This window comes from Orcinus orca, chromosome 6 (assembly GCF_937001465.1).
Source record: "Orcinus orca chromosome 6, mOrcOrc1.1, whole genome shotgun sequence".
Lineage (NCBI taxonomy): Eukaryota > Metazoa > Chordata > Mammalia > Artiodactyla > Delphinidae > Orcinus > Orcinus orca.
This window is the reverse complement of record NC_064564.1, coordinates 67,523,966-67,545,985: the sequence shown is the minus strand read 5'-3', so window position 1 is coordinate 67,545,985 and position 22,020 is coordinate 67,523,966. Positions and strand designations below refer to the sequence as shown.

Here is a 22,020-nt window from a genome sequence, read left to right as displayed (position 1 = left end):
GTCTTCTCCTGCCACTAGCTGGAGAAACTGCTCTGCTTTTAAAGGGCTCCTGGGATGACATTAAGCCCACTTGGGTAATGTCTCTTGGGTCATGTCACAGAAGGGACACCAAGGAGCAAAGGTCATAGGCACCAGCTTAAAATTCTGCCTACCACACCAACTATTCTTGGCTCCACCACTGAGTGGATGATTAACTTTGGACAAATCCCTTGTCCCTTCTGGACCACAAATTCCCTTTGACTCTGGTATCTCATAACCCTCCCCTTGATCAAATCACACTTTCTTAACTTTATAGAATGTGTCCTGATTAAGGGTAACAAAGAAACCTTTGTTCTCAGAGAAGTTTTACAATCTAAATGCAACATTGTTCATCCTTTAATACCAATTACAATCAACTGGGATCTTTAAAAAGACTAATGCTGGGCCCCCATCCTCAGAAATTATGATTCACAGGAACTCTTGGAAAAGATAGACAAGGGGAACATGCCCTTCCCTGTGGTGGGAGCTTAAATGGAGAGGGATGGGAGTCTTCTGTTTGCATTTAAAGTCTTTCAGGGATGGAACAGATAGGGCTGAAGGCATTGGCAGCTGGACCCAAGTGTGCATCTTAGCGCGAGACATCAAGTCACATAATGTCAATTTTGTATGTTTGCTTCTAGTGATGTCCCTGGGTGTCAGCTGAGGATATAGGTTAGTGAACATATTTCTACAGGGACTGAAACACTGTGCTCCAGACACAGAACACTCTGGGAGAAGCCCGTCTAGCTCCAAAGCTCAAGTCTAGGTTATCTGTCTTTGAGAAAAATGAATGGACTGCTTTTTTTTTTTTTTGTCTAAGAATCCCTATGTAGGTATGTATGTGTGTAAATATATATATACATATATTTAGAGAGAGAGAGATTATATAAAATTTCTCTTATTTGCTAACTACTGGATAGTGGACAGTTGATGTTTACATTCTCTACCAAGTTCTTGGCATACAGAATTTTGCCTTGCAGATTTTAAATCCACACAATTTAAACATGCTAGAAAAAATTGTGAACATTTTTGTAATGGGCAAAAAGACTACTGAGTGTCTTTTCAAAAGAATGTTAAGTATTTAGAGGAACTTTCTAGGGTTATCTGATTCTGAAGAGGTCTGTGCCTTCCACTGTGACTATTCTACATTCTGTAGAGATAGAAGTTAACTTCTGGAGGTCTAATAAAACGCAAACCATTCTCGTTAATAGAAATGCCAAATCTTATTGGATGACGATGCAGTTGAGTATCCCTTTGGATACGGAAGAGTTTTATATCTCAGTAAATTTTTGTGACATTTCATTATAAAGGGAAAAAATTAAGGCCCCTTTCTTTTTCTTTGGAGGAAAAAAACCACATTTACTTATTTTCCCTCAGAGAAAGCAAAGGAGGTTATACAGCCACGTAATAAGGGAGTCCTAGTCATTGAGGAGGGTGGAGGTAAGTCTTAGAATGTGTGACAACAGCGGTCCTTTACAGTAGCCTTTTCCAGGAACACAGGGCTTAGATAAAGTTCAACACTGTCAACACGATACAGTAGAATTCAGCAATAAGAGAACCATCCATCTCTTATATTAAAACTACAGTGGGGCTTCCCTGGTGGTGCAGTGCTTGAGAGTCCGCCTGCCGATGCAGGGGGCGCAGGTTTGTGCCCCGGTCCGGGAATATCCCACGTGCCGCGGAGCGGCTGGGCCCGTGAGACATGGCCGCTGAGCCTGCACGTCCGGAGCCTGTGCTCTGCAACGGGAGAGGCCACAGCAGTGAGAGGCCCGCGTACCGCAAAAACAAACAAAACAAAACACTACAGTGAATCCAAACTTTTGACCTACCGTAGCTGGAACACTATCCATCATGATAGAAAATAATCTTTATTTGGTGGAAGGTCTTCTTTGACAGATGGGAAAGATTTTAAAATATCTACACCATAAACTTTTTTTTTTAACATCTTTATTGGAGTATAATTGCTTTACAACAGTGTGTTAGTTTCTGCTTTATAACAAAGTGAATCAGCTATACGTATACATATATCCCCATATCCCCTCCCTCTGGCGTCTCCCTCTCACCCTCCCTACCCCACCCCTCTAGGTGGTCACAAAGCACCGAGCTGATCTCCCTGTGCTATGCAGCTGCTTCCCTAGCTACCTATTTTACATTTGATAGTGTATATATGTCCACGTCACTTTCTCACTTCATCCCAGCTTACCCTTCCCCTGTGTCCTCAAGTCCATTCTCTATGTTTGCGTCTTTATTCCTGTCCTGTCCCCCCTAGGTTCTTCAGAACCATTTTTCTTTTTTCTTTCTTTTTTTTTTAGATTCCATATATATGTGTTAGCATACGGTATTTGTTTTTCTCTTTCTGACTTACTTCACTCTGTGTGACAGTCTCTAGTATACTATAAACTTTTAAGTCACAAATTGATGTTTCTCCATAAATTTGGAAGTCCTTTGATATAAAATGTACCCAAAGTACCATTGGGCAGTATCATCACATGATTCATCTAAAAGTAAAGAACTTGCAATTTTTCAAATTTTGAATTAGTTGATCTTTGATATTATCAGAAAGGTCTTAAATTCTATGGGCAATTCTTTGTTTGCTTAATTCAAGATCTTTTAACTTTTGTAAAATACTTTCAGGCTTCTCATACATTTTTAACAAAGTTTCTATAACTGAAATAGTTTTGTTTTTTTTTTTAACCATCTCTCCATTTAAAATAGTTGTATGTGTGTGTACATGCACATGCAAGAATTCAAACTTACAAGCTCAAATCCTGTTTAAAATTATTTTTAAATTTTTTGAACATTTAATTTTGATTTCAGGTGACTAATCCTGTAGATTGTTTTTTGACTCTTGAGAGGAAATTTCACTATTACTGACTTAAAATTTTTTTTTACACAACAAACATCTTTTTCGTTTTGTTCTGCTGTAGCAAATTGCAACTGCCATTCTATGTGAAATCTACAACATACCTCCTTCCAGTCTTTAAAAAAAAAAAACTCTTCTAATATATGCTATAGAATGTTTGTGTCCTCTCAAAATTCACATGTTGAAACCTAATCCCCAATGTGATGGTATTTGGAGAGGGGAGCCTTTGGGAGGAGATTAGATCATGAGGGTGGGGTCCTCATGAATGAGATTAGTACTCATAAAAGCGGCCCCAGAGAGCTCCTTTGCCCCTTCTGCCACTTGAGAACACTGGCAGAAGACAAGCTGTTATGAACCAGGAAGTTGGTCCTCTCCAGACACCAAATCTGCCGGCACCTTGATTTTGGACTTCCCAGCCTCCAGAACTGTGAGAAAGTTTTCTGTTTAAGCCACGCAGTCTGTGGTATTTTTGATATAGCAGCCCAAACAGACTAAGACACCATAGTCCTAGCTTCTCTGTCTCTATTCAATCCTGCATCAGTAGTACAACTTGCTTTTAAAGTAAAAAAATTTCTTTATATGTATTACTTTAATTAGAAAACTGATTTAATTATAACAAAAATAATAAGCATTTCAGCTCAATTACCAATCCCAATTTACATGGGCATTACTATAACTCATGTGGTCTGTATAAAGTGTTCAAAAAATTATACTGTATCAGTACACAGAAAAAAAATCAGTTGAACTGACACAATCCACTGTCGCTGACTAGATCACTATACGCTCGTGTATAACACGAGAAAACCCAAAGTGCTCAGTCTACACACTGCAACCATAATATATTAAGTGATGCAAAAATTAAAGTGAAATTTAGTCCTACTAAAACAATACATTCGTGTTTAATGGCAAAATGTTTTACACTGCTTTGGTCTTTAAATTTAAATTAGTTAAAATTAAATAAAATAAAAAAAAAATCAGTTTCTCAATCAGCCATGCTACATTTCAAGTGTTCAAAGTCACATCTGGCTAGTCGATACTATATTGAATAGTGCAGTTGAGAAAGGGGAGAAGAGACATCTGGGGACCTACCAGGAGATGTGGGATTTTGAAAAGAGGGAACAATCACAGGAGAAGATTTTAGTTTTGTTACTGTGCCGTATTATCCTCCTTTTGCTGTTCCCGCAAGAAAATCTACAGAGACGTATATATACATATGTGTGTGTGTGTACATATATATGTTTTAAGGCCTTTTGAATCACATCAGTGACTGCTTTTAGTTATTGCATTTGTCTGCTTGAACTGCTATAACAAAATACATCTCTCTAAATTCTCTTGTTACATACAGATGGCCAGCAAACACATAAAAGATGCGCAACATCACTAGAGAAATGCAAATCAAAACTATAATGAGGTACCACCTCACTGGTCAGAATGGCATCATCAGAAAATCTACAAACAATAAATGCTGGAGAGGGTGTGGAGAAAAGGCAACCCTCTTGCACTGTTGGTGGGAATGTAAATTGATACAGCCACTATGGAGAACGGTATGGAGGTTCCTTAAAAAACTAAAAATAGAACTACCATATGACCCACTACTGGGCATATACCCTGAGAAAGCCATAATTCAAAAACATACATGTACCACAATGTTCACTGCAGCACTATTTACAATAGCCAGGACATGGACGCAACCTAGATGCGTATCAATAGATGAATGGATAAAGAAGGTGTGGTACATACATACAATGGAATATTACTCAGCCATAAAAAGGAATGAAATAGTGCCATTTGCAGAGACATGGTGGACCTAGAGATTGTCATACAGAGTGAAGTAAGTCAGAAAGAGAAAAACAAATATATTGTATAATATCACTTATATGTGGAATCTAGAAAAATAGTACAGATGTACTTATTTGCAAAGCAGAAATAGAGTCACAGATATAGAGAACAAACTTATGGTTACCAAGGGGGGAAGGGAGAGTAGAGGGGGTGGGATGAACTGGGAGATTGGGATTCACATATATACACTACTATGTATAAAACAGGTAATTAATGAGAACCTACTGTATAGCACAGGGAACTCTACTCAACACTCTGTGGTGACCTAAATGGGAAGGAGATCTAAAATGGAGTGTATATATGTATACGTATAACTGACTCACTTTGCTGTACGGCAGAAACTAACGCAACATTGTAAAACAACTGTACTACTCCAATAAAAATAAAAAATAAAAATAAATAAAGTCTCTTCTTATAAGGACACTAATCCTATCAGCTCAGAGCCCCACCCTTACCACCCCATTTAACCTTAATCACTTCTTTTCTTCAAATATGGCCACAGTGGGGCTTTGGGCTTCAACATATGAATTCTGAGGGGACACAAACATTACTCCATGACAGTCATACAGACCAAAAGGAACAGTCAAAATTTTTTATTTTACTTATTAAAAATTTTATACATTTTAAGAATTTTGCTGACTAGAGAGCCACAGAAAGGTGGACCCAGTGAGAATCCACAAGCTGGTCCAGGATTTTAAACAAATGTAGTATCTTTCCCCACAGATTCAGGCTCGCTAATGTGTAGCTAAATGTAGCTTTCCTTTAATCACTGTATTGGCTAACTGATTTGAGCTAACTCATACATTTCTGATTTAAACCCAGTCTAAGTGGGAAAATACTGATTAATTTGGATTATTCTCCTCCTTTCTCTCATCCTAAAAGTGGCACCTGGGCACACAGGAGGTTACATAACACCGTGACGTGGTGGATGGGGGCAGGGCGGGCACCTGACCCATGGCTGTTTCTCTGCAGGCATCCTCCACTGAAGGAGGATCCACTTTGCTCCCCGTCTCTTAACCTAAGGAATCCACCGTTCAGGTGCCCTTGTCCTCGGAGATCCTGCCTCTGGTGGATGTAGGTTGTTCCATGCCTTTCTCATGCCCACCACAAAGCCTAGGCAGCCCACAGTCATTCTGGCTGCTGTCTGTCCCTTGCAGCATCTCAGGAGATCAGATCTGGAGTACCATCTCATGTGCTCCTTCCCTAAACATGCCATTGTTTCCATTTTGCTGTGATCAGTACCCCTGTACCTGGGGCTCCTCTAAGACATCTGCAGTCTCCTTCAAATACACTCTTAGAGATCAAGATACAAATTTTCTCTGTCTACAGAGGTCATCAGTTATCTGAGGTTTTGTGTTCCCTTCAACCCAATCAGGTACCGACTCAATCGGGTAAGAAGACTATTGATGTCCTTCTCAAGAACCTACAGTAGTGGTTCACCCTCACTCTCCTCATTAAATCCTCTCAGGGGCCACCCCCATCCAAGCCCAGATGAGAATGAGTTTCTGTCATCCTCTGCATGGCAGAAAACCTGGCCTTGTATCACCACCTATTTCCCCACTGACACATACTTAGTGTTTCCAGTCCTCTAGATCTGGCCTCAGTCCACTCATTCCCATTAGGAAATGCAGAGAGAAAAGTAGAAAGAATAGTAAAATGAAAATCTGCACACCCTCCACCTAGATTCAACGCCAGTTAATGTTTTACTATATATGACTCTAGCACGCACTCTCTCGCCACACTTTTTTTATACTTTTTTCTTTTTAAATCAGGCATTTATAAACAAAAGTGTACATTAATTACGTAAAAATAGTTTTCAAATAGTAAAATTATTAAAAAGTTAGATTTAGGTTTTCAGAAAGATAGAGCCGAAAGTACACAAGGTTCTCATTTACTCTTCCTGCCACCCTCCCACCACCCTCACCCATAGTTTCTCCTATTATTAACATTTTACATTAGCGTGGTACATTTCTTACAACTGATGAACCAATATTGATATAGTATTATTAATTAAAGTCCATAGTTCATATTAGGGTTCACTTTATGTGTTGTTCTATGGGATTTGACAAATGTATAATGTCATTTATCCACAGAACAGATTAACTGCCCTTAAAATTCCCTGAGCTCCATTTATTTCTCTCTCTCTCCCACGCTCCATCCCCACCAAACTCCTAGCAAACATGGATCTTTCTACTGTCGTCTATAGTCTTGTCTTTTCAAAATGTTATATAGTTGGAATCACACAGTGCACAGCCTTTTCAGACTGGCTTCTTTCACTTAACTATGAATTTAAAAGTCCTCTATGTCTCTTCATGGTTTGGTAGCTCATTTTGTTGTTGTTGATGAATAATATCCCATTGTATAGATGTAGCACATTCATTCACCTATTTAAGGACTTCCTGGTTGCTTCCAGTTTTTGACAATTCTTAGTAAAGCTTCTATAAACATCTGTGTGTAGGTTTTGTGCACACGTAAGTTTTCAACTAGTTTGAGTAAATAGGAGTGTGACTGTTGGATGGCATGGTAATACTGTTTAACTTTCTAAGAAACTGACAAACTGTCTTCCAAAGTGCTGTACCATTCTGCATTCTCACCAGCAATGAGAGTTTCTATTTCTTTATAGCCTCACCAGTATTGGGTGTTGTCAATGTTTTGGATTTTGGCCATTCCAATAGGTGTGTAGTAGTATCTTATTGTTGCTGTAATTTGCATTTCCCTAATGACATATGATGTGGAACATCTTTTCATATGCATATTTGCCATCTGTATATCTTCTTTGGTGAAGGATCTGTTCAGATCTTTTGTTCACTTTTGAATTGGGTTGGGGTTTTTTTATTATCATTATTGAGCTTTAAGAATTAGTTCTTTGTATATTTTAGATACAAGTCCTTCATCAGATATGAAGGACTTTCTCCCAGGCTGCAAGCTAACAACCATAGTTTTATAGATGCTGGTAGAAGACACAGGACTTCTGTGTCAGAGACAAAGGACTTTACTACTCTCAGCACAGCAAGTGGCATGAACTTCTTGTTCACGTTGGCTTCTCTTGCCCTCAGTTCCCAGGGGGGTAACACAGAGAAGCCTGGGAGGAGGGGTGCTGTACACACAGTGGGTTTGTGCCACAATTAAGGAACTCCAAGCTCAGGAAGCTCAAATCTTTTATAATGGGCTGCAAGAAAACCTGCTTGACTTTTACCCGAGAGGGGGACTCTGTTTTTATTATGCTACACTCTAAAAAAAACCCTTTCCCTTTGACTTAGAGAGAGACACTCTATCTTCCAAAGCTTTCTGCTAGTCAAATGTCATTGAAAAGACTGTTTGGTGAGACTTCCATGATGGCGCAGTGGTTAAGAATCCACCTGTCAATGCAGGGGACACGGGTTCGAGCCCTGGTCCGGGAAGATCCCACATGCCGCAGAGCAACTAAGTCCGTGGGCCACAACTACCGAGCCTGCGCTCTAGAACCCATGCACCACAACTACTGAAGCCCACGCACCTAGAGCCCGTGCTCCGCAACAAGAGAAGCCACCGGAATGAGAAGTCCACATACCGCAATGAAGAGTAGCCCTTGCTCGCCTCAACTAGAGAAAGCCCACGTGCAGCAATGAAGACCCAATGCAGTCTAAAATAAAAAAATTTATTTAAAAAAAAAGACTGGCACAAAAGCTGTTAGTGTCTTTGCTCACAAGATGGTGCAGAAACTGATAAAGAACTGTCTCCCCACAGTAATGACACACCACCTCTAAATATCTTGGCATGTGTACTCTAAATAAATTCTCCTGTATAATTACTATAACATTATCACAAATAAGAAATTTGACAATGATTTCATAAATCACAACTCCAGCAATTCATATCCAGTCCATATTAAAATTTCTCCAGGTATGCCAATAACCTGTTTTATGGCTTAAAAAACAAACCCAAAACAGAATCTTATAAAGGTTAACCATTACATTTGGTTGTTTTGTCTCTTTAGTATCATCTTGTCTAGCACAACCCCCTCTATTTTTTCCTATTGGGGAAAAAAATCTCACATTCTGAATTCATCTGATAGCTTACTTGTGATATCATTTATTTATTAACAATTGATTTGATTTTTTTAAACATTTTTATTGGAGTATAATTGCTTTACAATAGTGTGTTAGTTTCTGCTGTATGACAAAGTGAATCAGTTATACATATACATACATCCCCATATCTCCTCCCTCTTGCGGCTCCCTCCCACCCTCCCTATCCCACCCCTCTAGGTGGTCACAAAGCACAGAGCTGATCTCCCCGTGCTATGCGGCTGCTTCCCACTAGCTATCTGTTTTACGTTTGGTAGTGTATATAAGTCCATGCCACTCTCTCACTTTCTCCCAGCTTCCCCTTCCCCCTCCCCGTGTCCTCAAGTCCATTCTCTAGTAGGTCTGCGTCTTTATTCCCGTCTTGCCCCTAGGTTCTTCATGACCATTTGTGTGTGTGTGTGTGTGTGTGTGTGTGTGTGTGTGTGTGTGTGTGTGTGTGTGTGTGTGGTATCATTTAACCTGCTCCTCTCTCCCATGTATTTATGATAAACTGGAAATTCAGTCTAGAGACTAGATGATTCAGATTGAGCCATTCTGGCAAAATCATTTCATAGGTGATGTTCATGCTAAATGCAGTGAGAAAGCAGCATAGCAGGAGGCACTTAATGTCACGTGGTCTTGCTACTAGTTTTATTACTTGGATAAAGTGACAACTGCAAGATCTCTCCTTCAAAGGTACCATCTTCTCCGTGAAATTTGTAAGCAATCTGAGATGTAATCCTTTTGACGTCAAGCAAATAGCCTATTCTCCAACAGGTTATAGCATCCATTGAAGTTTCTTTCCTGAATTAATTATCCAGTGGGGTTAGGCTTTGCTATACTAATCATCAAAGCCAACCTTTTAAAATTAAAAGAAGTGAGAATGAAAGCAGGGAAGGAGGAAGAAGGAACACCTCTCTTCCTGTAAAAATGCATCTCTTAAAATTGACAGCTGTGGCTTTCAAGAGCTCATTTTGGAACAAGTCAAGAATTTTACTCTGTTCTTAAAGGTCCCCAGCATCCACCCTTCCCTGGGGCAGTGAGCCTTAGTCCCAACAATGGAAAGAACACAGAACAAAGAAGAATTATTGAGAAGGAAAAATACATCAGGGAATATTTCAAATATTATCCGGCTATACTTAAATGGTAGGGGTAGAAAATCATCAAAGGATGGCAGAACTCATGGGCAAAGGTTTGAGGAGAAACACAGTATTTACATAGTCTCAGCATACATTCCTCCAAATTCCTTATTAATTTAAAAAGAAGAAGTAGCTTTCAAGTTAAGAAGGCAGACCCTCTTTAACCAAAAGGTCAAAGTTAACATCAGCAAAAATAGGACAAACTGAAGATGCCTCCTGATGTACCTGGGGCACAACATCATTTCTGTGCTACTCCTGCCTAGATACAGCAAACTCTGGGTTAAATCAGGCAAACCCAAGCTGAGGGACATGACTCTTCTGTGCTCTTCAAAAATGTTAGTCAATCATGGCAAAGGAATGCTGAAGAACTACTGCAGATTAAAGGAGATTAAAGAGGCATAACAACTAAACGCCATATGTGATTCTGGAATAGACCATGGACTAAAAAAAAGAAGCCATAAAGGAACTTACTGGGATAATTGACAAGATTGTAATATAGACTGTGGATTAGAAAGTAGTATTACATGACTGTTATATTTCTTGATTTTGGGAACTGTACTATGATTTTGTGAGAAAATGTCCTTGTCTAAGGAAAGAGATAAAGAAGTACTTAGGGATAAAGGGTCGTATCTCCAATTTACTCTCAAATCATTCCAAAATACACATGCACAAAAATATGTTTAGAGAAAAAAAGAGAACATGGGGCAAATATAAACAATTGGTGAATCAGGGTGAAGGGTATATGTTGGTTCTTGCAACTTTTCGTAAGTTTCAAATTACATTTTCTCCACCACCCAAATAAAGCCACTCCTGTTTTTTTTCACTTTTCTTACTTCCTGCTCAAAAATTCCTGTGGGAGAATGAGAACTGCCCTGGAGACAGAAAACCTGATTATAATCCTCACCCTCAACAATTTCACATCCTATATTTCACAAGAAGCCTTGGTAATGTTACTAACAGAAGCCCACTTGTGTGTAATGCTCAGTTCACAAACACTTTCACACATACCATCTTACTTCATTCTGAACGTAACCCTGAGCTATAGGCAGGGAGACAACTATTTCCACCTATCAAATGAGAGGAAAAAACAACAACAAAAAACCAAATCCCAGAGGCTTAAAGGGGCTTGTCCAAGGTCACTGAGTCAGTGAGTAGCCAAGGTGAGACTAGACCCCAAGAACATGACTCCCTTTTGAATGCCATAGCCATTATGCCCTGCTGGTCCTAGTTTGGCAACTGAGGGACTTGGTTGCATAGGTCTTACTTTCATGTTCTTTTCCCCAAGGACAGTTGGAGTATCGAAGATTTGGGAAGTGAAGAGCTGGCTGTGAAGATGATGTCCAGGAACAGGATTTTGGTTAGGAAGGCTATGGTAAAGCCAGGAGAATACTGAGTCCCAGGCCAGGGATGTGGTGTATCACTGCATCATGGGATCAGGAAGAATGCATTTGCTAACTCATGATCGCTAACCTGAAAAAGAGTTCCTTACACTGAAAGATGAAAGCAACAGAGAAAACTAACTAGATAAAATGGCAATAATTCCCACTACGAAACCACAAAGTGGGTTCACCTATAGCACTGATGACCTCAGATGTCTTTATAATGATGTACAAAAGGAATGACCACGGCAAACACGGAATTTTAATCTGAGGGAACTACAGTCTTACAAGTGTCAAGGAAACTTGGTGGGTTGAGGATCTCACAAAGTATGACCCTGTGGAAAGTTGAATCATTGAAAAGAAATATCTACAGAGGAGTAAGAAGAATCATATGAAATGTTAAGAGGGTGTAGACTTAGTTGGAAATCCATAGATCCGAAATAGACACAATGAAGAACATGTGGGTGAAGCAAAAGGAGAGGGAACTAAAATTCTACCAGTGGAAGTGTGCTTCTTATCAAAAAGGCTACAGCAAACATTATTAAGAGAGACACAAATGTCAGGACTGAAGAACTGATTAGAACTCTAGTTTCTTTCCATAAGGCAGGCCTCTAGACCCATAAGAAATTGCAGATCTGTTGGAGGGAAAATAGATTTTGGCAAAATTACAAAAATAAAAATGATAAAGGTTAGACAAAATTCCAACTCTACTCATTTCTGACTTCTCCCATGGCACATACCTGAAATAATCTGTGAAAGTGAAGAAAGACTGGACACAGACCATGTTCAAGTTTTCCAAGGGGGGAGAAGGAGAGATTCCAGAAACAATTGGCAAGCAATAAAAGTCCTCCCCCAGAGTGCTTAGCAGGTGGCTTGCCATTTAGAATGGAAAACAGTGGTCTTCAGGAGGCAGCATGGGTCACTGAAGGAAGCCATGACAAGGTGACTCCACTTCCTACAAGGACTGGACTGACAGCACAGAGGGATGCAAGAATGTAGATGACTTGCCATTAGCAGAATTCCTGACATTTTCTCGTAATAGTGGACAAAGTATTTAGAAACATGGGCTGGATTTTAGTAAAAAGAGTTAAATCTGTAGCTTGTTGGGCTTGCCCAAAGAACGTTGACTGACGTATCCACAACAACTTGGACAACAGAAGAGAGTTCTCTAGTTGGCTTCTGAGCTTGATCCTTGGCTTGGTTTTGATCAAAATTTTTATTAATATCTTGAGTAAAGATATAGAAGCCGTAGTGTGCTGAAGCTGGCTTATGAGCATAGATCATTAAATTCTTAGAAAATTTGTGAACAGGTTAACATGTTAGCTTGTAATTGGTCACAGCGGGGTATTTAGACTCTAGAAATTAGCAAGCACTGTAAATCAGGGCCTTTCCTTTCCCTTCCCAACAAGAACTGGTTGTTCAACATTTACTACCACACCACTAAATAGAAAACAGTATATTGGTTAGGCCTCATTTGACTGAAGCTAAAATCGGTTTAAGCAAACAAACAAAAGAACAGCAATTTCAAGTAACTGGAAAGTCCAGGTCAGAGCCTTAGGCAGAGTTGGACGCTGGCACAAATGGTGTCACAAAGACTCAGTCTCTCTCCCTCTATTGCTCTCCTTCTATTCTGCTTTCCTCCATGTTGGCTTCATTCAGTAGTAACTCAAGGCTTTTATCATATTGGTATTGAAATGCCAGTGGAAAGAGAGGCCCTCTTCCTCAATAATTTAAACGAACGATCTACACACTATGATGAAGGGAACAGTGTTTTGATTGTTCAGTCCCGGGCTGTGTTCCTATCTCTGGGTATAGACTGAGAATGCGGAAGTAACCAGCCAAATCATGACGACGTTACCAGGAGAGAGGGAGATGGATGTCGGGCATCTAAGGAACGTGTGTCCAAAGTGCATTTACTTGATCTGTGAAAAAGACTGAGAAATTACAATTCAGCTAAAAAAGTGTAATCTCGGGATGATTGAATCAATGGGCATAGAGTGCCAAATCAGGAAATGTAAGAGCTGTTCTATAATTACTTAACTACTCGGAGTGTTGTATTCAGTTCTTGGCACTGCAGTTTACAAGGGCCATTAAATATTCATGAGAAAGTCCTAAAACCATGTATGTAGAAGAATGTACTAAAAATGGCTGAAGAAATCAAAGAATGTTTGCTTTGGAGAAAAGAAGATTTAGGAGCATATGGGATCTCTGTTTTCAAGTATTGAAAGTCCTCTTCTAACAGAGGCTGTCCTCTGTGTGACTCTAGAGGGTAGAGTCACAGGACCAGGGGACAGACTTGGTTCAACATAAGAAACTCCCTGACCCTGAAGGCTGCCCAACAACCTGAATGGGTTGCCTCAAATCAGGGAGCTCATGGAGGCTAGACTCTATAGTCGGTAAGGCAAAAATCACATGCAGCCAAAATCACCTTGAAAATTACCTATAAAGAACGGTTAATACAGATCATGGGTTTGTGCCTGTATATGTATAAACATACAATGTATTTAATAATGTACAACATAATAGAGAGCACAATCTTTTAAACACTGGCATGACAAAACCTTTAAGAAGTGTGCAGCGACCAAATAAAACCACCACTGATTCAAGTCTCCCATTCACATTCACTTTGGGGCACATACCGATTGGGTGTGACAATCACTCTTGCCTCCCACTCCTCTGCAAGCACATCCTTTGTCCCTGCTTCCTGGGAGAAAGACTCTTAAGCCTTAGAATTTCCCAAGTAATAGGAGCATGTATTTATTCATGAGCCTCTTGGATCACACCTGAGTTTATGCTACGAGATGAGGTAAGTCAGGATGGGGGCTGGTCACCAGAAAGACTACATGATTGGAGTTTGGGGACTTGGAGCCAGCCCAACCTCCAGGGAGGGGAGGGGGGCTGGAGATTAAGTCCAATCCCATAACTAATGATTCCATCTATCATGCCCACTAAAAACTCTAGAGATCAGCTAAGTGTAACTTCCTGATTAGGGAACACACTGAGGTACTGAGAGAGTGATGTATTCCACCAGGAGAGAGCACGGACGCTCTGCATTTGAGACCCTCCCACACCTTGCCCTATGCATCTCCTCATTTGGCTAGTCCTGATTTGTATCCTTTACAATAAAACTATAGTCACAGCATGGTGCTTTCCTGAGTTTTGTAAGTCTTCTAGTGAATTATTGAACCTGAGGGGTTGTGTGAACTTCTGAATTTGTAGCCAGTGGTCAGGAGTGTGGGTGGCCTGGGGACTCCTAAAGTGTGGCTGGCATCTGAAGACAGGGCAGTCTTGTTGGGGACCATGCCCTTAAGTCTATGGATATGACACTAACTCTGGGTGATTAGCATCAAAAGCACACAGCAGTATTCCAGTTGGTGTCAGAGCAAGCGTAACTTAAACATGGGATGTGATTGTACAGTACATCTAACAATAATTCTCTAATACCTCCAAAAGTCTACTTTTTTAAACTACAGACTTAACAAAATTAATACTTTTATCTTGGCCCATAGAAAAGCCAATAGGCAATAGTCTTGTATTATCTTACTTTACGAAATTTATGTTTAAAAGAGGCAAGGGGGCTTCCCTGGTAGCGCAGTGGTTAAGAATCTGTCTGCCAATGCAGGGGACACTGGTTCAAGCCCTGGTCCGGGAAGATCCCACATGCTGCGGAACAACTAAGTCCATGCGCCACAACTACTGAGCCTGTGCTCTAGAGCCTGGGCGCCACAACTGCTGAGCCCGCGTGCCACAACTACTGAAGCCCGTGCGCCGAGAGTCCGTGCTCCGCAACAAGAGAAGCCTCCGCAACGAGAAGCCCACGCACCGCAACGAAGAGTAGCCCCTGCTGGCCACAACTAGAGAAAGCCCGTGTGAAGACCCAGTGCAGCCAAAAATAAATTAAAAAACAAAAAAAAAAGAGTCAAGAAAACTGGAATTTGAGAGTCTTTGGCTCATGCAATTTCACATTACTGATTCAGGTTACCAGAGAGCAGCTAAGGTCTAGGGATGCAACAGCTTCTCCACAGTGGGGTCAGGCCAATTCGGAAAGGAAAACAGACACCCTCTTTCTAAATCAATCAGAATATGACCCAGGAGACACTAGCACCGTAATAACAAGATGGGCACTCCCATGCCTAACGGCTTAAAAGTTTGCCGAGATTTTTCTTTTCCTTTTTTCTTTGAGACAGATGTGAATCAAAAATATCCACTGCCAATTTCACAGAAATTTAGAGAGAGGGCAAATCCACTTGCAAGCTCTTTCAGGGCAGAAAGGACAATGCATTTTTTCCCAGCCCCTTCAGTCAGAGGCCAACGGCAGCAGTATTCATCCCCAACACAACATCTATTCAAATCCCTTAAGATGCCCCCAGAGATGTTGTCCTGCTCCCCCGGTGGTAAAGGGCAGGGAGTGAATTCCCAGAAAGCAGAATTGATCAAGGGGGGAAGTTATAGGGGTCCTTCTCAGCTGAGTGTAAGGAAGGACTTTCTGAGTGGAAGGTGCTTCTCAGGAGATTGGGGATGAACTCCCTGTTACTAGCAGGTCTAAGTTCAGGGTCACAGCCAACTCATGGGGACAACTGGACAAGGAGATGTGCAAACCCGATAAGGGATGAGGACATCAGAAGACATTTCAGTCCCTGCAGCTCTGACAGCCGGTGGTTCTGTCTGTATGTTCAAAGTAAAACCAGGGAAAATAATCCCATGCAATGAGACTCATCTGCTGTGTCCTTACCACAGATATTTCTCAACAATAAATCCCACTAGAGTACTTCCTGGATGATGTTATTTAGGGAAGTTAAGGGAGATTTTGGAACTACTTCAATGCTCTTAAATTCATTATCTAATGCTAATTAAAATGATCTGTTCTGCTGTCACCAAGGAAAATCTTGTTAGCAAAACTGATGAGTTGCAGCGAGCTCTCTGTCACCGAGCTGGGAGCAGATGCACGCTTACAGCACCACACATCCTATGTCACGGACAATTAAAGGCGAAGGGGAATTAACCTGGCCGTGTACCTGGCCTCGAGCAGGTTTCTAGGGCCAGCCACACATCTGACGAGCACTCCTGGATAGCAGGGGGCCTGCCTCTGACCCTCTATGCCACCTTGGGGCCGGCACCTCATCTCTCTGAGTTGGTCTAGCTCAGCCTTATTCAACCTATTAAAATCACCACAGGAACTTTCAACAATTCAGTACCCTGGCTCCACCCCAGACCAGTCAAATCAGAATCCCTGGAAACGGGGCCCAGGCATCAGTATTTTAAAGCTCCCTAGGTGATTCCGACGTGCAGGTAAGGTGGATTACCACTGCCTCTGATGGCCTCTAAGGACCCCTCCCTCCAGCCCTGTGCCCCTCCCCGTTTCCAGACTAATCAAATGATGAGAAGTCATTTGCTCATTTCATCACTCTCTTGCAGACACTGGTTATAATGAGTCTGATTCAACGGGACTTCCACATGAGTATCAGCTGTTAAATCCTGGAGGTTAACTACTGTTAATCATGACCACGTCTCAGTTATTTCTGTACATGCCTAGCACATACCAGGTGCTCAGTACCGATCTGACAGATGAACGATGCAGAGGCCCAAAACTCCTTGTGCAGTTCATCCCATCTCTCTGCTTCGCTCTGAGGGGCATTTTAGTCGTGTTGCTGCTCCTCAACACTCAGCAGAGCAAGAAGAGTTACTTACTAAAGTTAAATAATGTGTAAGACGCAACTTTAATAACAAAATAGCCCCAAATCTTGTTTAACCCCTTAAACAAGAAAAGTTTATTTCCCTAAATGCGTAAAACCTTGGCTTTCAAAACATGGTTCTGGGACCAGCACAATCCGTATCACCTGGGAACTTATTAAAAATGCAGACTCTTTGGCTCCAAACCATTATCTACTGAATCAGAGACTTTTGGGGTAGGGCCTAGAAATCTGTTTTAACAAGCCATCCAAGTGATTTGAGAACCCTGCCTTTATAAAAGCATTTGAGAGCTGATAGTCCAAGGTTAATATAGCAACTCCATGAAGCTGGCAGGGACACAGGCTCCCTTCTGCTCACACGCCTATAAGGTAAAAACCTTGTCCACATGCTCCAATACAGATGCTGAAGTTCCAGCCATCACATCTAAGTTCAAAGGAGTGAGAGAAAGAAAAGACCAGAGGAGGGCACTCTCTCTCCTTTAACGTGACTTCCTGCATGAATACATTTATTCTTACATCTCATTGGCAAAAAAACTTTTCTGTGAACAAGGCGGAAATGTTTTTGAGTTGGGCAGTCCACCCAACCAAAAACTGGCGTTCTGTTTCTGAGGTACTGAGATAGGAAACTAGTTGTTTCTATCTCGACTAATCACCCAATGATGATAATAAGGAAAACGAAAACTTATGAGCGCTTTTCATGTCCAGGCACTGTGTTCAATACATCACATGACAGTATTCTATGGGGAATCGTTACACAGTATGCGTTCTTAGCCTCAAAGCTATGCTACTCTGATAATAATGCTGGTGGAGGAGAAGAAAGAAGATGAGCAATAACCAATATTATATATCCATTCTTATTTAGCAGGAATAATACAGCACTGGATTTGCCATCACTTAATAAAGTTGAGCTTGCAAAGCAACACCCACCCCATTCCAAATGGCTGGTTTGTTCTTTCTAAGGGTGCACGTTCAGTTCACCAGGACGGGTGTGTAGTGATGTCTGTACATTAAGAAGCTTGCGTCTTGGGCTTCCCCGGTGGCACAGTGGTTAAGAATCCGCCTGCCAATGCAGGGGACATGGGTTCGAGCCCGGGTCCGGGAAGATCCCACATGCTGTGGAACAAGCAACTAAGCCCGTGCGCCACAGCTACTGAATCCCACGTGCCTAGAGCCCGTGCTCCGCAAGAGAAGCCACCGCAATAAGAAGCCTGGGAACCACAACGAAGAGTAGCCCCTGCTTGCCGCAACTAGAGAAAGCCCACAGCGCAGCAACAAAGACCCAACACAGCCAAAAGTAATAAATAAATTAAAAATAAATTTCTAAAAAAAAAAGAAGCTTGCGTCTAACGCAAGGGATCCAGGATTCGTGGGGCCTAAAGCCTGTACAATTTAGGATCTCCCCTTAAGAAAAAATTAAAGTATGAATACAAAATGATGTAGCAGGCTTTGGAATGCCAAGCAAGCAAGCGGCCCAGATGCTTAAGCCTCGTGGCTTCACAGGAAATCTGCTCGCAGTCTAATGCCTCCCTTCTGGCCCAGCTTGCTGACTGCATGCAGCACTGAGGACACCGTGCAGGAGATTGCAATCTCAGTGGTTTTCTAGCTTTTTGTTTGTTTTTAACAGCAGAACCCTGTTACAAAAAGAAACCTAACTCCAAATCTGAACGTGTTAAACAGATATTAGCGGGGCTGCTCTCACTGGAGCCTAGGTGGCTGGTCAAGAGCCCCATCGGCTCTGCCCCCACCTCCTACCACAGTGCTGCTCCCCAAGGCATCTCAGGGCAAGCTGGGACTTGGAGCATCCCATCTAGAAACCACCTGATCTACTGGTGGGTTGCGGGTTAGAACTCACATCTATCCCAAGCTCCTTTCATTCTACCATACTAATCCTTCGATTCCCAGGCCAGGCCAGGCCTCAAACGCCATTTGCTGAGCTCTCACCTTATCCCAAATGCATGATTTGTTGTACTGCAGAATCAAAGTACCACGTATTACCTGCTTCTAAGGTGAGTCAGGACATGCCTGTCCCCCCACAATCCTGGTGGAGGAGGGCTGTGTACTCCTTGTATTAACTTAAGTCACCGAAGGTTCTTCCCCTGGAGAAGGTCCTTTCTCCCCTTCTTCCACCCTGCACCTCTGGCCGAGTCCCTGGCACACTGCAACCCTGTGACTTGGGAACCAAACAAGGCAAGGAATATCCAACCTATCTCGGGAATCATGAACACCTACAAAGTTTTACAAGGCATCTTCACATACACAATCTCATTTGATTCTGACCTCAACCCTCTGAAATTTTCAGGTACTATCTCTATTTTTATAAATAAGAAAACAGAAGTTTCTAAAGATTGTGACTCACATTTCTGGTCAGACTCAGGGCCGCGCTTCAAAGCCAGATCTTCTGAAAACAAACTCCAAGTGCTTTTCACTGCGGTACTGCTCTCAAAAACCCCTCCCAGGGGCTTCCCTGGTGGCGCAGTGGTTGAGAGTCCGCCTGCCGATGCAGGGGACACGGGTTTGTGCCCCAGTCCGGGAAGATCCCACATGGTGCGGAGTGGCTAGGCCCGTGAGCCATGGCCGCTGAGCCTGCGCGTCCGGAGCCTGTGCTCCGCAACGAGAGAGGCCACAGCAGTGAGAGGCCCACGTACCGCAAAAAAAAAAAAAAAAAAAAACCCTCCCATTTGTAGTGAATGTTCTTGTTTAAAGAAGTCTACTAATTGAGGGAACGTGAAGCAGGTGGCTTGTTTTGTAGATGAGAAAACTGAGGACCAAAATCACCTGCCTAGTAAGGGGCAGAACCCACGCTGGGTCCAAGCTTCTCAAACAAATCCAAGGCAACTTCCTCTACAAAGCAATCACCTGGAGTTGGCCCAGTGTCTCCCGGTGCTGACTCACACCCATCTCTGCATGACAAGACCACTAAGCAAGTTGAAACCCTGGACTTCTCTGCTGTTCCTAGGCTTTTTGGCCCAGGTGAATGACCTCAAATTACCCCTTGCTCCTTCCCAAGGAAACAACTCCCTCTCCAAGCTGCCTAGCTCTCAGCATTCTACCCGAAAAGTTGATAGACTTTAAAGGAAGGTGTTAACCACGGGCTACAGCTAAAGGTGCTGTTCCTATCAGGGTTATTTGCATTTAAAAAACAGCCAATTTGGGCTCAAGTGCTTTCACCCTTGCTTCCTAACCTGTGGGCAGAAGAGACTGCAGGGGGCCTGCAGACCCTACCTTGCCCCAAGCCCTAGCTACAAATGGAGTGAAGGCTTTTCAAAGGTACACAGCTGCTTTAAATTGATTGTAAATTATGTATTTAAAAGTGGTAATGAATTCATGGACCTTCCTATGTGATTTCTTAGCCAATACAAACTCAAAAGTGCAAGTGTAATACTGCATTTTGGGGCAAGGGTTGCTGAAATGTTTGATGTCAAAAAAACTCAACAATGGGAACTCTGACTTCCAAGTCACGGCTTTGTGACAACAAAGCTTTCCAGCAATCTCCAAATCTCCCATGATTCTACCTGGCCATTAGAAAGCCTGGCCCTGGGACTGAGCCCCAACCTGTGTATTCAGGCCCAGTTCTAGGTCCTTTTCACATGTAAACTCAATTGAAGTTGAGTTAAACCTCACAGCGATCCAGTGAAGCCCCAGAGCTCTAAATGCTCTTGTTTTGGTCCCATGCCAGATTCTGATTTGATGCTATTTGTTAAAAGGCGCACTTTACCCATTAACTAAACACCGTGGCCAAGTGAATGGTGCTGTGATTTGGGAGCCCTGGGTCACGTGCATCTGATGAAGGCAGGTCATGATGGGCTCACCCTACACAAACGGGACGACTGAAACGTGAGACGAGGGGAGCCCCCAAAGAGGTGCCAGCCAGACCAAAACACACGTCCACCAGGTTACATTACACGCAGATGCAACGGGTTTCAACACATCTATGTTTAGAGCTAGATTTAAGTATTAAGCAATACAGATGGGGCAGAATAGTTGATTGGGCAAGAAAAATAACACCCAAGACTTGTCCATTTCCTCAAAAGCACTTCCTTGCTGTTACACAGGTCTTTAAAAATCATGTTCATTCTTTCTATCACTGTCTACTGTGGAATGTAACAGCAGCAAGTCAATGTGTTCACTGGCAGGTTTATCAATAAGAACATGAGTTTTAAATGCAAGAGGATTTCTATCTAAAAGCAAAGTCTGTTTTCAAGCATCTGGAAGTCATTTAAAATACCTAAATTATTCATTATGCTTAATTATAGTCATCAAGAGCACAGTCAGATGATTCTCATAACCTTACCAGATTTCTATCACCTTCCACTTAAGTGCTATCACATATCGGCACAACGAAGAACTAATCATTTTCCCCAAGATAGAATTAATTCCCCTAAAAACAAGACAGTATGGACCAAAATTTCTCATTACCATGTTTTTGGAGCTCTCTTCGTCCACTTACATTCAGCAATGGGCATGAGGCCATGTTTAAACATTAGAAATCATTTTGATGAAAGATTCCAAACACCACTCCTTCACAGGGATGCAAGTGGAAACATCGGCACTATCTTCCAAGTCACTGTTTTGGGTACAAACATGCCCACAGCAATCAGTGTCTGTTTGCAAACTCTGGAATGCAGAGCAGAGCGGGCCGTTTAGTTACCATTCAGAAAAGACCAATCCAAATAACGTATCTACTGGTGGACTTCATTTAAACCCTTAAGAATTCATCTGGGAAAAAGGGTAGGGAATTTGGAGGCACTGTGGTGGTAGAGGTTTTGAATTTAGAAAAGGTGTCTTAGTTTCCTAAGGCTGCCTAACAAATACCGCAGACTGGGCGGCGAAAACAACAGCAATTTATCTCCTCAAACAGCTTTTGGAGGCTGGAAATCCAAGATGAAGGTGTCAGCAGGGTTTGTTTCTTTTGGAATCCTCTTTCCCTGGCTTGGGGATGGCCCTCTTCTCTCTTGCCTTCACATGTTCTTCTCTTTAGGTGTGTCCTGATCTCTTCTTACAAGGACACCAGTCATACTGAACTAGGGCCTACCCATAAGACCTCAT

The 22,020-nt window shown here is 42.0% G+C and overlaps 1 protein-coding gene across 1 annotated transcript in view; it reads right to left on the bottom strand.

The window, feature by feature from the left end:
* Window positions 1-2,726: 2,726 nt before the first annotated feature.
* The window catches only part of PUM3 (pumilio RNA binding family member 3), a 98,017-nt gene continuing 78,723 nt past the window's right edge, over window positions 2,727-22,020 (bottom strand). The window contains exon 20 of the mRNA XM_033417350.2: window positions 2,727-21,588. The gene's annotated coding sequence lies outside the window, so the exon portion shown is untranslated. The remainder of the gene's footprint in view (window positions 21,589-22,020) is intronic.